The following is a 6,962-nucleotide window of genomic DNA, read 5'->3' as shown; positions in this document are numbered from 1 at the left end:
GCTGATGCCCAATTCAGCAACACAAGGCCAGGTTTTCCCTGCACAAACTTCCATAATACGGTCTTAGCAAGCAGATTCTCCTAACAGCATCTTTTCACAAACTCTTTGTTCTACATCTCTTCACATGTAGGCCATATCAAAGCATGTACTAGAATTCCCGCTGCAGGGAATTCTAGTCCATCTCACATGTATCTCAGTGGGTTGCCAGGATGCCTTCCCTGGAAGGTGGACAAGATGGCCATGATATCCATATGTGGGTTTCAACTTTCTCATGGGACAGCTCCCTAGATGTGGACCAGGGAAGCTTTACGTCTGCCCCAGTTATCAGGTGGGTGTCTTACTTGCTGGGGACAAACAGCTTTGAAAGAATATCTACTGCAGCTAATTATTGTTATTAATAGAATTTCTATACTGCCCTTCATCTGAGAATCACGGGGCAGCTTACAATATAAAAACATAGGCTTGTTTTCATTTCCTTGAGGTCTATCAGCACAAACAGATCAGATAAGAGCAAGGATGCGAATAAGGTACCTTTTCAATTATAACATTAATTCAGTTCTGCAAGGGACACAAATTACTTGCATAAAAATTGCCGGTGTGAGGAGACAACATCTTCTACTTAGACAAAAACCAGAACTTCCCTAGAGAGAAAGAAAACTGTTGCTTTAGGGACCCGGAACAATTAATTGATTGGAAGGGTTGACAGGTAATCAATTTGTAGCCTGAATGAGGAACAGAAAAACCTAAACCTGTAGAAATGCTTGCTCAGTTGTCCGTTTGATCACGCAAGTATTCAGACGTTTTCTAATTTAAGAATTAAAAATGTGCAATCATTAAAATTCAGCAGTGCATAAAAATCTATTAATTTCGCACTGAACTCATCCATATCTAACTTTAAAAATCCAATTTAAGAAGTCCTCCAGTTAGCTGAATATTGGGTTTTTGGGATGAATACTAAGAAGACAGAATCCCATAGGCTTATACCCCCTTCTGCATTGCCTTCATATCTCTCTTTCTCTCTGGGGGGCTCAAGTCCCTGTCCATGGGGTTCCAAGGAGCCCAGACACTGATCTGCTTAGCTTCAACGTGGTCACCACATCATGTCCCTTTAGACTATGGTTGCTATTCAGTGTTCCTCATGCTCAGAGTAGAACCACTGAAATCAGTCGCACCCATTGATTTCCATGGACCTACATGACTGTGGCTTACACCCACACACATGCCTACTTGGAAGTTTGAACAACTTAAATGTTCAATAGACTTGGGGCTGATCCGGACTTCCTTCTGCACCGCACTTCCCAGGCACAGATCTGTGTTTTCCAGGTCTGTATCTTCCACACCACTTTCCCCAGGAAAACTGGCTGCTTACTGCTGAAACAGAACAAACATCAATCGGATTTTCTGTAGGTTGCCATTTGTTCTGATTCAGCAGGTTTTCCAGGATGAAAGCTGGAAGACAAAAAAAATATATGCTTGGATACAGACCTGGAACTGAGGGACGTGGGTGGTGCTGTGGGTTAAACCACAGAGCCTAGGACTTGCTGATCAGAAGGTCGGTGGTTCGAATCCCCACGACGGGGTGAGCTCCCGTTGCTCGGTCCCTGCTCCTGCCAACCTAGCAGTTCGAAAGCACGTCAAAGTGCAAGTAGATAAATAGGTACCGCTCTGGCGGGAAGGTAAATGGCGTTTCCATGCGCTGCTCTGGTTCGCCAGAAGCGGCTTAGTCATGCTGGCCACATGACCTGGAAGCTGTATGCCAGCTCCCTCGGCCAATAAAGCGAGATGAGCGCTGCAACCCCAGAGTCGGCCATGACTGGACCTAATGGTCAAGGGTCCGTTTACCTTACAGACCTAGAAAGCATAGAGCTGTGTCTGGAAAGTGTGGCACAAAAGGAATCTGGATGAGTCCTTGCTCTTGGGGAAATGTGTAGAGGATTGCAGCCTTAACCAACATTAAGGAATGAACAGCGGAAGACTTGCTTTGGACAAAGAACTTCCCAGATCTGATCTTTGGCATAACTAGTTAGGGAGATGAAAGACCCCTTTCTGGTGCCCTGGAGAGCTACTGCCTACTTTTGCCAAGGTGTTGCCCTCCAGATGTTTTGCATCACAGCTCCCGTCAGCCCCTGAAAACACACCTTCATCGTCCTTTTCTTGCCAAGTTAAGTCGTTTTCCTTTTTTTATGTTCCCAAGCTTTTCGATTTGCAGTTGGATCTTGCTGCTGGTTTTATGCTGCCTTTTGTCATTTTGTGGCTTTTGGCTTCTGCTGTTTTATTTTGTCCTTATATTCTTTATTATTTTCATCTTCCATGAACTGCCTCGAGGATATGATTGAGCAGGCTAGAACCTAGAGCAAAACACTTTCCTCGCTTCATGTTTAAAGTTTCAGTGCTCTTATCACTTTCAAAGCTATTTCCTTTGGTCATGTTTCTACTTACGATTCTGTGTTGCCATGAGTCACAAGAGAGCCAATTATTCGTAATAGGTCTTGATTTTCCTTTAAATTAGTTGCAGTACAACTGTAACAGGTGTAGGTTTGTTTTGTAAGGAGCTATATATAAATACTTTATGCTATTAATTTCCTACTATGTGTTCGTTAGTAAGAATGTGTAAAAAAAAATTTTTTTCACTAGATCAAGTCCATCATTTTTGTTGCATTAATTAAATAGTTTGAAATGGAATTTGGAATAAATGCACAATTAATTCCTACTGTTTTGAATGTCATCATGCGATTATCCCCCTTAGTGGGTCATGCAAACCACTGTTCTGAATAATGCCTTTCGTAGGGTAGAGGGCACAAGGGGTCAGAGTCGTCAAAAAAGTGTGGGAAATGCTGTCTTAAATGTATATAATAAATAAATAAGCTGGACCTGAGTTGGCATAAGCAGTTTCCTATGTTCTTAATTGTCTCCCCAATTCAAGAAGGCAGTTTCTTGTTCCTTCTGCAATTTGAATGAAGTTATGCAATTGCACGTGTCCCACCAGAGGCCTCCTTTGTGAGTCTTCTCTCTCAGCAGCTTGACGCGCCACGACTGTATCCTCGTCACAGTGTAAACCGAGACGCGAGCCAAGGGGCCGATTGAGTTACCCGTTTTTGTGGCTAGACAATAACTGCTGGCGATAATCTGCAAAGGGCGTGAGAAGGACCTGGCACCTCCAAAGGGCAAAAGCATTTCCGTCTTGGGAGCCTGACCACTATCTAATGACCGCAACGCAGGGAAACGGCACTCCCAGAAGGAGAGGGTTTTGGATTTGGGGCCACGCTGTGTTTGCGTAGATTGAAGGAGAAAAGCCAAGGTCATGGTTTAGTGCCTTTAAATATTTGTTGTTCTGAGAAAACCCTCCGCAGCCTTCTATTATGGGGAAAGATGAGTATCTCTAGGGCGACCGCAGGATAAAGAAAAACCAAAAGCAAACAGATTTCATTTCAGTGGAGAAGAAAGGAAGAAAGGTTTTGAGTTGAAGAGAGAGGCCAGCTTCAGATGTTCATGATGGAGACCTCAGTGCTCTTGCTACTGATACATATCACTGCACAGAATTGTTGAGCTGGAAGGGACACGGAAACATTTAGTGGGGAGGCTGCTGTGGCTCAATGATGGAGTGGTGTTTTTGAGGCTGGAATTCATAGCTGTCAACTTTTCCCTTTTCTTGCGAGGAATCCTATTCGGAATAAGGGAATTTCCCTTTAAAAAAAAGGGAAACGTTGACAGCTATGCTGGATGAAATATACTGGGAGTCGAGAGTGGATTTCATGCTCTTTATTCAGCTCACAGTGGTGAGGAGGAATGGAAGTTCCCCCAGAATGTCTGCTTTATGTACATTATTTACACAATGGGCCCCACGTGATTGGCTAATTCCGGGATTCTCCTCTAGGCCAATCAGGTTGCGGATTCACTTCCACCTGGAGCTGGATTGGGTGGCTCCTGTGGACCAATCAGACTGCTGCATTCTGGATCCTATTGTTCTAGGACCAATCAGACTGCTGCATTCTGGATCCTATTGTTCTAGGACTAATCAGACTGCTGCATTCTGGATCCTATTGTTCTAGGACCCATCAGACTGCTGCATTCTGGATCCTATTGTTCTAGGACCCATCAGACTGCTGCATTCTGGATCCTATTTAACTCAGTACATAACACTGGAAGTTCAATCAGTCCCCAACTTCTGCAGTTGAATCTCAGCATTGTAGAGTTGGTGCTGGGCTTTAGGGAGGCTCCACAGGACGTCATAATGATGACATAGTGAATTGGGCAGAATGGAAAGCGAGGGGCATCAGATTTTGGCCTCACACAGGATGCTGCTGAAATGTGAAAGACCAAAGACTGCCCCTGTCTGTCTCCAGGGTCAGAGGCAGCAGTGCTTCTAAAGAACCATTGCAGAAAACTGTGGGATTGGAGAGTGCTGTCCTGCTAGCAGGAGAGTTTTCCACGAGCATCTGGGTGGCCACTGGGCGAAGAGGATACTGGTCTAGGTAGGCTGTGGGCCTGATGCAGCAGGCACTTCTTATGTTCTTAGCATGATCCAAGCATGAAGGAGTGTCTCCACCACCATCGTCCAGTCCGGACGCTGAGGTCCAGCTCTGAGGGCTTTCTGGCGGTTCCCTTGCTGTGAGAAGCCAAGTTACAAGGAACCAGGCAGAGGGCCTTCTCGGTGGTGGCACCCGCCCTGTGGAACACCCTCCCAGCAGATGTCAAAGAGAACAACAACTACCAGACTTTTAGAAGACATCTGAAGGCAGCCGTGTTTAGGGAAGTTTTTAATATTTAATGCTGTATTGTTTTTAACACTCGATTGGGAGCCGCCCAGAGTGGCTGGGGAAACTCAGCCAGATGGGTGGGGTATAAATAAATTATCATCATCATCATCATCATCATCATCACGTTTTCGACATATGATCCAAGATCATGCCCCACAACTCTCTCTGACAGCTCAGGGGTCCTTTTGGGCCACATGCCAAGAGGGACTCTTAGAGTTTGCATCAGCCTTGGTTTAGCAAAACACCCTGGGCAGCCTTTGCCCTGTTGGCATATCAGATTCTTCCTGGTCTCTGCGATTAGTTTCAGTCAACGATTGAGGACAAAAGGCTATGCAATGGGAAGAGCGTTCAAGGGAGGTCACGGCCAGTGTGCGCAACCATCACACCACTTTAAAAATGTTCTTCTGCTTGCCAGATATTAACAAAAGAGGGGAAAGGGGAAAGAAAACCACAAAGAAGGTTATTTGATGAACCGAGAGATACTAAGCCAATTGCGTTCTTGGAAGGAAGTGTCAGTGATGTGTTTGACAGCAGGAGATAATTTCTGCTGGGGTGCCAAAAAGGTCCTTTTAACGCTAACATTTCTATCAGGATCAGTTAATGGAACTGTCCGTTGCGGAAATAAGGGCTCCTTGGTCAGTACAAGAATGGTTCTACTGGACCGCACGCCAAACTTAGTCTAGCCCAACACTCTCACCCCACATGCATCTAGGGAGGCTGCAAACAGTTCCCAGGGTCTGCAGGGGGGGAATTCACGGATTTTCTGCCCCTGAACATGGAGGTCCCTGAAGTGTATGTGGTTTCTCACAAGGCAAGACACAGCGATCACAGCCAGACCCTTTACTGAACTACATAATAATAATAATAATTAATAATAATATTTTTTTATTTATATCCTGCCCTCCCCAGCCAAAGCTGGGCTCAAGGCGGCTAACAACAATAAAATAATACATTCTAAAATCATTTCATTATAAAATTAATTCAAATCAAATTCATGGCAACCATTGGGCTAAGGAGGGAGTCAGGCTGTGCCCTGGCCAAAGGCCTGGTGGAACAGCTCTGTCTTGCAGGCCCTGCAGAAATATTTCAAGTCCCGCAGGGCCCTAGTCTCTTGGGACAGAGCGTTCCACCAGATTGGGGCCAAAGCCAAAAAAGCCCTGGCTCTGGTTGAGGCCAGCCGAACCTCCCTGTGGTCTGGGACCTCCAAGATGTTTTTGTTTGAAGACTGTAAGTTCCTCTGTGGGGCATACCAGGAGAGGCGGTCCTAGGCCGTATAGGGCTTTAAAGCCCTATACGGCCTAGGACAAGGGTCCTAGGCCGTATAGGGCTTTAAAGGTCAAAACCAGCACCTTAAACCTTCACCGGGAGGTAGTGCAGTTGGTAAAGCACTGGATGAATGTGATCCTGTGGCAAGGACCCTGTAAGGAGTCTCGCCGCAGCATTCTGCACCCGCTGCAGTTTCTGGGTCAGTCTCAAGGGCAGCCCCACGTAGAGCGAGCTACAATAATCCAGTCTGGAGGCGACCACCACATGGATCACAGTGGATCATAACTGGGAAACAGGGGTAAAGCAACTGCTTATATGCATTCCTGAAAGTCTGGACCACTCCCACTGCCAACATGATTGGCTGTCTAAACTTCCAAGCTGCGAATCATGACTCAGAGTTCAAGGGGCAATGGCAGAGGCCCAAATCCTGAAATGTTCTGTGACTGCACATTATGTCTCAAATCAGAACACAGGAGCTCAGAATCCTTAGCCCAGACTCAAGCTCAGGCAAACACAAACCACTGGATACATAACAGTCCCATTCATGGTTCACCAACACATCAAGACAGAAGTACTGTTTTGGGGGGACAGGGGGCAGGCTGGTGTGGAGGACTCCCTGGTCCTGAATAGGGTAACTGTGCCCCTGAAGGACCAGGTGTGCAGCCTGGGAGTCATTTTGGACTCACAGCTGTCCATGGAGACGCAGGTCAATTCTGTATCCAGGGCAGCTGTCTACCAACTCCACCTGGTATGCAGGCTGAGACCCTACCTGCCCGCAGACTTTCTCGCCATAGTGGTGCATGCTCTGGTTATCTCCCGCTTGGACTACTGCAATGCACTCTACGTGGGGCTACCTTTGAAGGTGACTCGGAAACTACAACTAATCCAGAATGCGGCAGCTAGACTGGTGACTGGGGGCGGCCGCCGAGACCACATAAC

The sequence above is a fragment of the Podarcis melisellensis genome (genome assembly GCF_964234715.1).
Source record: "Podarcis melisellensis genome assembly, chromosome: 6".
Classification (NCBI taxonomy): Eukaryota; Metazoa; Chordata; class Lepidosauria; order Squamata; family Lacertidae; genus Podarcis; species Podarcis melisellensis.
This window is presented reverse-complemented; position numbering follows the sequence as displayed.